We start from the raw sequence: 10,339 nt of genomic DNA on the forward strand, positions 1-10,339 counted from the left end.
AAAGCATCCTAAAAGGATACAGCAGATCCATAGATCTTTTTAAAGGAAAATATCCATAAAAAGAGATTATTAAATATAATTTAGAACTGTTCACAATTGCTGCAGGCAGCATTGATCCAGAAAAGTAAACTATTCCTAGAGTAGAGTGTGTTGTGATGAGAGGGCAGGAAGAACCTAGCTGATTTATAAGCATAAGAAAAAAAATCAGGTAAGTTTTGAGTAAACACGCATATTTCAGGGGCTTCCTGCTTATCTGAACTGAGACAAACCAAATCTCTAAATTTTTGAAAGCTTAGATGTGATGCAAGGTTTGGAATAATTTTTTGGTAACTGCGTAAGGTATGCAGCATGAATGCCAACATGAAACCAAGCATGATTTAGTGCACACTGGTGTGCAAGCAATTCAGGAAGCACTGTAGCTTTCCCAAAGACCTTTAATTTTATTTTACATTTTATCATACTATATAACGGAGCCATGAAGGTTATCTGAATCTGCGTGAGAAAACATAAGGTCAGATAAGCTTTATCAGTGCTGTGCCTATGAAAGCTCATTTAAGATACAGTACTTCTATATTCTTCCAAGATTATATTATGATGCTGCACTGAAAGATAACGCGTCATACACTATCTAAAAAGTTTGCCATTTATTAAACTCAGAGTTGTCAGTTTCTAAGATTTCTTATCTTACAGGTTGAATCATTTCTATGCAAAATATCTCTGTCAAAGGGAACAATTGGGAATAGCCTGACATTGGAGAGGGCTTGTCAAGAAAAGGATTTTAGAACACTTTACAGATCTTAATGAATCAAGCCTTATTGCATCTTTGTAGAGAAAAATGTTTTCTACTTAGAGCTAGGGTAGAGCAAAAGGCTAAGCCAGTGGTCAGCAATGTTTTGTGGTGGCAGGTCAGAATGACCTACCTTGAGTCTAAGATGTGCCAGCACCAGGACCTAACTACCACAACTGCTGCTTATTACCGCGCCCTACCCATGGCATGGTAGAAGCAAAGTCCCCTCTCCACCAAGTGCTGCCAAAGCACTCCAACACTGTGGGTCAGATTGAGTCTACAGGCCTCAGTTTTTCAACTTCTGAGCTAAGTGACTTACCTAAAGTCAAGGCTGTAGGTCATAGCTATGTTGGTCTAAGGACATAGGCAGACAAGGTTTTCTGAGTAAATCTGATATATTTTATTAGACCAACTCAAGTAGCTGAAAAAATTTACTTAAAATCGCACATATTGTCCCAGTTTCCATGCAGTAAGGAAAGGTGTGAATCTATTAAAATTTCACACTTATGGAACTTGTAGCTTCAGTAGTACAGAGATTTATGGCTCTGTTCGGCGGACTGGATATAATTCCACCATCCTTTAAATAGGACCTGTCTAAGTTAGGGTAGTTTCTTGGGCTGCGTGAAATGGCACCATTCCATTTCATCTTGAGTTTCAAGGGTCAACGGAACAGTGTTCTGTTTTGAATTTCATTTCTATTTGAAACAGCTGATCCATTTTGTTCCATTGAAATGGTGAGGTTGTTTTGATGCAATTTCAACATTTCGACATTGGACTGACTCCCCATCCCCAGTGCTAGATTGGACCCAGGGCGGGGAGTCAGCCCATCCCTGGTACTAGATAAGATCGGGAGTGGGGAATCAGCCTGATCTAGCACTGGGGATGAGGAGTCAGCTCAGCTGGGCTGACTCCCTGGCCCCTGCTGGATCTTGCACCAGGGATGGGAAGTCAGCTCAGTTGGACTGACTTTTCATCCCCAGCGATATGGTCAAAATGTTTTGACTAGTTTCATTTGGTTTTGAGGCTGTTTTGATGCCCTTTGTTTCTCTTTGATTTTGCTGTTTTGACCTCAAAATGAGCTGAAACAGTATCAAAATGAAGCTCCCTGCGAAATTTTGCACAGCCCTAGTAGTTTCCTTGGGCTGAGCACTGCCCAAGGTCTCCTCAACACTGCATAGTACTCCAATCCCTCCCACCCCCTCAAACACACTCCAACTTGGGATTTTCATGCGGTTCTCAAACCTTTCCACTGTGCTTCTGATGGTGAGTATGTGGTGACAATCAGGGCTTTTAGAGCTATTTTATTCTGCTCTGGCCTGCTATCTTGGCATACAGAAGCTGAAGAGAGGGTGAGAGAGGGTTCTCATTTCTCTCCAAAAAAATGTAATAGTCCTCATCAGGGAGAACATAGAAATTCATCATGTTCAACTTATTCTGGAACATAGGGAAGAAATTGCTTATTATTGTGTGGACCACTCATTTATTTAATTTAATATCTTGTTTCTTGTTTGACTATGGATGCTCCCAGATAATCAGAGAAAAATATAAGAAATATGGTAGCAAACAATCATGATATAATTTGTAATAGCGTTCCAGTCATCATTTGTATGGGTGCTTTGAACAAAAATGGATAAAAGTCAAGACATTTAGTTCAAACAAAACAGTTCTGAGTTCTAACCCTTCAGCCAAACAGAATCATTTCCTTCCCACCAGTCACTTCTTCTCAGACACTTTTTTGAATTCTCAGAGGAGCACATTTGGGAAAAAATGGTCATAGGGAAGTAAATATGTTGCACCTGAAAGGAAAGCCCTGGCAAACCAACCCACATCAGATACTGAGTATTAGCTGATTATTATTTTACAGCTGCACTATCAGAGAGAGAGTTAGTCATGTTACTCTGAAGTCTGGCAGAAGGCAAGGCAGCTTTGCACCTTTTAGACTATTTAAATCAGAGATGCATTATGAAAGATTATACATCTCTGATTTAGTTTGTTTATAAGGTGCAATCTTCTCTACCTTCTGCACAACTATGTTATACCCACTAATGCCCAAAGGAAATAGATCAATGGTTTGCTATTGTTTTAGTCTTGTTGGCCTGCGGTAGCTACCGTACTCACTAGGGCTGTATGAGGCTTCGGACACAGCTTCGGATCCAGAGAAGCTTTGGACACTTTGGGGTCCAAAGCAGCACACGTGGGTCGAAGCGCTGGCCTCGTTCAGCTTCCCAAAGCAGTTCAGAGCCGCCTCGGAGATCCGGCCATAGGGTATAATGAGGAAACAATAAAATATCTACAACTTTGTTGGTTTTTGTCTGATTTGGATGAAAATGTCAGGGATGGTAGACTCTGCAGAGAGGATGAAGCCTGCCAAGTCTCAAGAAAATCAGTGAACAGCACCCCAAATTCTTGGAAGCAAAACTCATGTCACGTCTAGGCATTACAATATAGTGGGGTGAAAACTTCAGGGATGGTAGCTCTTACTGAGGCCATAAAATCTGCCAAGTTTCAAGAAGTTTGGTGCAGGGGTTTGGGGGGAACTGCACGTCAAGCTGCGGACAAGCAAAACTGGTGCCATGGGTGCTTGTGGGACTGACTGTGTCTGTCCTGGGGTGGGGAGACACTGCTGCAGGCCTGGCTGCTAAGCTGCTGTGTTCCCAGTTACCAATCAATCATGATTCACTCAGAGACCAGGGACCAGCTCAATACACAGGACTTGGCTACTACATAACAACTTAACAAGCATCAATCAATTAGCACCTACAAAACTAGGCTAAGAAGAGGAAAGACTCAATACAGACAATCAACCACCCCAAGACAGACACAGTCTTGGCATGAGTTTTCCCTGTCAGCAGCTAGGGGTGCATGGCCCCAGACTCCCCCTGCACCGATCTCCTTGACAGCTGGCAGGAGTCCTGGCTGCAGCAGGAGCCACCATCCCTGCAGCCATCACCCCGCTGTGCCTTAACACATGCAGTGTCACCCATGGCATGAGTTTTGCTTGTCCGCAGCTTGAGGTGCAGTTCCCCCCAAACCTCTGGAATGATCTTCTTCAAACTTGGCAGGCTTTGTGGTCTCAGTAAGAGCTACCAGCCCTGCAGTTTTGACCCCCCGATGTTGTAACACACAGCCGTGACAGGAGTTTGGCTTTCAAGAATATGGGGTATAATTCTCCCCAAACCCCTGTGCCAAACTTCTTGAAACTTGGCAAGTTTCATGCTCTCAGCAGAGGCTACAATTCTTGCATGTTTCATCCAAATTGGACAAAAAACAACAAAGTTACAGATACTTCATTGATTCCTCATTATACCCTACGGCTGGATCTCTGAGGCGGCTCCGAAGCTTCGGCCAGATTGAAGCGGAAACCCACCTCCAGATCGGATCACGGCCATCTGAAGCAGCCGGATCCAAAGCCGGATCGGATCGCTACTGAATTGTACAGGCCTAGTACTCTTATTTTAGCTAATCTTCAGTTCAAAAAGTGGGAAAGTTAATGGGCCCTGGTTGTTGCCCCACAATTGGGTTTTAGCTTCCACAGTTTGTCACAACAGCTGGTATTGAAAGGATATCGCTGTGACATACTTATCAATCCTGACCCTTTGTGAGGAGTCACAAAAGGCTCTTAGAGATGGAATGCTTGGGTTTCAGACCTGAATTCTTTGATACAAGTACAGATCACAATTGGAATATGTCCTCTCTGGCAAAGACAAATGACCACTGTCCTTTGCTATGCAAATGTTGACAGATACCCACTTTAAGTACTGTTTTAAAAGTGATAAAGGACATAAGCAGTTGACATTCAGTTTAGGAAGCACATCAGGCACAAAAGTGCTGCTAGTCCAAATGAGAGTTCAGTTTGTGAATTTATTTCTCCTTCCTCATGCTCCTGAGAAAGCTCATCATTAGGATGGGAAACATGGGGAAGGCTCTTAGCTGGACTAAGAGACTCTCTGGGGTGGTGTCTTCCCTTGGTAATTCACTCTTCTTTTTCTGCAACAAAATTATAGTTTTAAGGTTTTTTTCTGGTAATTGTTTACCCAGGTTACTGGGACTGCATTAAGGGCAGACTGAAAAAACATAATTGTCTGTTTATGGGTCCTCCCCTCCCCACCAACATTAATGAGACTAGACACTTAGCGCTAACTTCCCATTGTTTGGTTTTTTCTCCCAGACTGTCCTAGCTCTTAAGAGCCATGAATCCTACTTTTTAAAAAGTATTTGCATGTTTTAAACATAGGATGAATTCCAGGGGAGCCAGAATTAATAAAGTACCCTCATAGCAGGGATTTTTTTGGCTATTCCCAAAACAGTATTATTTAGCAGTATTGTATTTCTGAAGATATTAGATCAGATTTAGCTTTCCAGAAGTGTCTCTTGTAGACCTAGGTGTCATGTTTTTGTCTATAAAATATGGAAATTGCTTCCCAGGTTCTGGGCTGAAAATAATACCTGGGTGATATATTCACGAGAGTGTCTGCATTTGCGACTCAGCTAATAATCATGTTTATAAGACTGTCCTTATTGCTCCTGTTTTGAGCCCTATTCCTCTATGTCTATTCATCAAAAGAGAAGAACAACACAATGTTTTCAAGTTTTGAAAAATAAACTAGCACCCACTACTATAATTTTTTGAGGAGCAAAGTGAACAAATACAAATACGATGTTTTTCATTAACTGTTGTAAGATGTCAGCAAGAGTAAGGTGTCAGGATAAAGAAAGAGGAAGAAGAAATCCATAGCAAATAGCCATAAATTAATAAAAATGTGAACACAGAGTTTCATTTCTTTTTAAGGGTAAACACAGTGTATTAAAGAGTATATTTTGCTATAGTGTTGCACTTACTTAGCTGACCCACTTTGTTTTATCGTGCATATTAACCAGTTATATAAACTGGTATTAGTGGCCATGTCCTGATGAGCATGCACATGTGGTGGGGCATGCATTTCCCATGGGACAAGTAGCAATGGCACATTTGTGCTGCTGCTATTTGTCCCCCTGCATACACACTACAGCATGCAGCAAATTGCCCCAGGCAGGGGGTGTGGGTGGGGAGACGGGGGTAGTGGAGGCTGGGACCAGCACATATGCTAGCCTCAGCAGCCTTACCTGGGGTCCTGGGAGGCAACAGTGGTGGTGCAGGAGTGGTGCCAAGGCATCAGTGGTACTAAGCCAGCTGCTTCGAGTCTGGCCAGCAGCCAGAGTGTGGCTGTGGCTGATCAGGTTCTCTTTCTGGCGGTCCATGCCACACCCCTTTTTTTTTAGTGGTGATCTCCCAGTGTCAAAAAAATGCATCACACTGCAAATTAGCAGTGTGGCATACAGATGCAAGTATGCCACCTGCAGTTTGTGGTGCCTCAGATGGGTTTGAGGTGCCGCAAATTGCTCATGTGTGCTTGTTGCGATGTGCCCAGTGACAGTAAAAGTTGTCCTATAGAACTTTGGTATATCCAAGTGCTTGAAATTTCTAGGAGTACTATCGTCACAACAATTGTTTCTGCAGATAAAACATTTTGAGGCCCCACATTTGAGGTCCAAATTACTGTCCTCAGGACCTGTCTGTCATCTGATACCCCAGGTAACCTGCTACCAGCTGACCATGTGCATTCCTTCACACATTTCCTTCCCTTCCCCCACCCAACTCTACTCATTCATTGTCTTCCAAACTTCCACCCATTTGCATTTTCATAGATTTGCATGTTGTAATTCAGCTTCTTTTCTACCTTGGAGAACATATAACACCAGTAGAGTCTCCCTGTGCTTGATGATGGGTGGTTGTGCCCAAAAGCTTGCAAAGAACTTTTCCCCAACTATTTAGCTGGTCTAATAAAAGTTATCACATTTACCCAAAGAACCTTGCCTGCCTCCATCCTTAGACCAACACAACTACAACCAACAACCTTGTCGGCAGAACTGACTTTTGAAAATTATTTCAAATAACACTGTTGTACTAGGTGGGGGCAAATTCTGTTTCATGTTATGTGCCCAAATGGCAGTTTTCCAAACACATAAGTAGTATTCTTGGCACCTATTCACAGCTTGCAATTTGGTTACCTGTTTAGTGCATTATACAGTTATACACATACTTAGTATAAATTCCAGGGAGGAAAATAAGAGACTCTACTTATGTTTTAGCTCCAATAGCTGAGTGGTTGAGACACTTGTCCAGGAAGCAGGAAATGCAAGTTCTATACCCAGAAAAGCTTGAAAGTGTATCACTGACTTCCCAGACCACATTCCAGGCATTACCCAGGTCCTTCTCCAGCCCTTTTTTCCTAAACTGAACCACTGCACCTTGCATTTAGGCCATGGATGGGTATTTTCCACTCTATTGGGAGTAACAGTCCGAGCTAGAATCCAGAGTCCACTTCTTTGCAGAATAGCTTCCATGTCACTGCGCCATATGTTCTTGAGCTTGTTTTTTTTTCCTCCTGGAACTAAATATCTCCCATTTTAACTGCATAGGAGGCAAGCTTCAACAGGAAGGCTGAAGAAGGGAACTGGGTAGTGCCTAACCTGTAGCATACTGTTTGGAGCAGAACCCAAAGACATGTAAATTCAAATCCCTTATATGTGACAAGAGTCTAAACATAACATGACGACTGTCATTCTCCCCTTTTTCCTCCCCTACCACCCACATGCTTAATCCATACTTAATCTCACATACGTGTCCCTAGCCTACTGCACATCTCAGTAGCCATGTGGGCCCTTTCTAGCTCACACTGAACAGAATCAGAAATTGTACACAAGTGCCAGAAATGCTACTTATCTGGAAACAGTCATTTGGGCACATACAGTGAAATACAATTTAACCTGTTCTCTGTAAAGCAATAAGCAAAAAATCAATAAACACCATTCTGAAGGTGGCAACTGTGTACTGTCGGCTGTCATAGGAAACACGACTGAGCCTCAACAGCAATGATTATAGCACCCAGAATCCTGAATCCAATTAAAACTTTTAAAAAGCCCCCCTAATCCACATGCATTTGCAAAATCCAATACAACTACTTACTTGAATCTTTTTAGAAAAGGATAATTTTGCCCTTTTGCAGACCTTGAACATGAGAGACGCCATTTCCGATTGCTCGGCAGTCATGTTTTTAACCTATAATTATCTTCCTATCTAGAGTCCTGCTCTCTTTACCTCAAAATTCCATACATCAACAATATTTAATTTTCTACAGTTTAGACCCAACACTAATAGCCATACTGGTTACCTTAACCTGATTTAATCATTTTGGTTAAACTTATTCATATCTCTACATAGATATTTTAACAATAGCTTAAACTGATTACATTGATTCATCTTGTACCTGTAAATGTACAGATTCAAGTAAAAACAAACAAACAAAAAGTTAGTTTAAACTGGCAAAACAGTGTTGCCACATAACTGTTAGGCTCGGGACAGAAGTAACACATAAACTGGTTTAAGTGATGAGAAACTGGTTTAAACCTGTAACAGAACAGAAGCTCAGTGCACATAAACCAATTTCAAAATGGCTGAAACTGGTTTAAGATAAATCTGGTTGAATGTATTATCAGACTTAACTGATTTGGGTTAAACTGGTTCATGAAACTTCTGTCCCAGATCCCTTCCTGGTTCAAGTTAAATGAGAGTCCTCCAGCATCCCAGCATGCTCTCTAGCCCTGGGCTGGGCTGGGCTGTCTGCTCCCTCTGCTTCCTCACTGGAGCAGTAAGGGCTGGCTGATAGGGGGAAAGGGGAAAATCCTAGCTGGGGATGCAGCCCATTCGAGGCAGGGTGGGGCAGGATTGCCCTCCCAGCAAACCCTGGCTAGGGTCTGGGCCCAGAGAAGGGGGTTAAACTCAGATTTACTGCTGGCTGCAACTGTGAACTAGAAATCCGAGATGCACCTGGAAGCAGGAAGAGGAAGTGATGAGCAAACCTGAACAGTCCTGCTGCTGTGATTGTGAACTGCAAATCCCAGAGACCTTGGGGAAGAGGAAGTAAACACAACCAGAGAGCTGTGTTCTTGCACCACCACCCCAGCTTCTGGTCTGAATGTGGCTGCATTTGTGTGCAGGCGCGTGGCTGCGTTCCCTGAATCAAAGGTAAATGTCTATTCACTTCTGGTTCAATTTAATCTGTGCAGTTTAGACTAACCTGTAAAGACTGAATTAATTCAGCCTTGGGCTTTTTGACTGTCTGTACTTATACTAATATGCTTAATACATACTAATGTACTTAAAACAGTAAGGCTGAAATCATGCCTTAGGTAAATAGTCACACCAGTATGTGTCAATGAGCCTAAATTTGTATTGTGTGCAGGGTGATACTGTATGCTGGATAGCTGCTTAATGATCCTGGAGATGGACATGACAGGAAAGGAGGGTTGATATTGCTTTATAGATTTTACAGTTCTTTAATATCCATATCTATAAGGTATGTTTTTCTGTTTTGTTTTTTTTTTCTATTTAGTTTTGAGAAGATATTTTGAGTGTTCTACCGCATTCAAATCTTCATTCTCTTGCACATCAGTTGTCTCTAAGACCTCAGTTATGGAGCATTCATCAGCAAGACATTCATCAATGAGGCTTTTTTCCACAGTTTCTCTAAATTTCATTTTTTAGATCACTTGCAAAATGAAATGGGTGAGTATTTATTAGTCTTGGGCCCATGCCTCCATGCTCTGTCCTGGACTCTTTTCAATTATTTAGAAAGAGTGGAAGTGGGAAATAAATTCTGTGGCTATTAATGACAGCTTGCTTGTTAAGATGCCAGGAAAGCAAAAATAGATTTCTTTGGATCTAAACAGCTTGTCACTTTTATATGCTATGACACAAGTTTGTGAATTACATCTAGACAGTTTTGTGTTTCAATTTGGTCACATTCATCTCCCTGACCACTAGTTTAATCACTGAACTCTGTCATCACATTTTTCATCATACAGAAACACGCTTTCCTACTTTTGTCCAAAGCCTGGCCCATTGGCTGATCTGTTGACCTTCAGCAGTAACAGAAACAAAAAAGTCTTAGAAACAGCAGCAGGACCAGCCGGGGAGGAGAACATCTCATCAGACTGGACAGTGTAATCTGCTCCGTAATCACCACGTGTATATCCACTTTACCCTAGGTAATGTAAACTATCACTTTTGCCCTAAATTGGTTAACAGATCACTATTTGTGCTGATCACCTTGAGGGCCAAAAATTTATTATTCCAGAGATTTGGTATCAGTTGGATGCATTTTGGTTTTTGTTTTATATTTTATTTTTACATATGATTATATTTATTCAGTACCATGCAGCATACTGTACTTTACAAAAATCTTCCTTTTTCAGTGCATTTTATAGATTGCTTCACCTTTTCTTACTAGCACTGTTATCTGATATGTATCAAAGAACTAGAGCTCATTAAATAATGGGGGAAAGGTCATTTTTAATTAAAAATCAAACTTCACTTGACTGTGTTTATAACCTTTTCACATTTACTTTCACAAATATGTGAAAAGGCTCTACTGTAGTAAAAGCCAACTAAAGTATTTTTTAAAAATCTCAGATATTTATTGAAACTGATATTTTATTAATTTGTACAATAAG

Source organism: Crocodylus porosus, unplaced genomic scaffold (genome assembly GCF_001723895.1).
Source record: "Crocodylus porosus isolate Cpor-Errol unplaced genomic scaffold, CroPor_comp1, whole genome shotgun sequence".
In the NCBI taxonomy this organism is placed as follows: Eukaryota; Metazoa; Chordata; order Crocodylia; family Crocodylidae; genus Crocodylus; species Crocodylus porosus.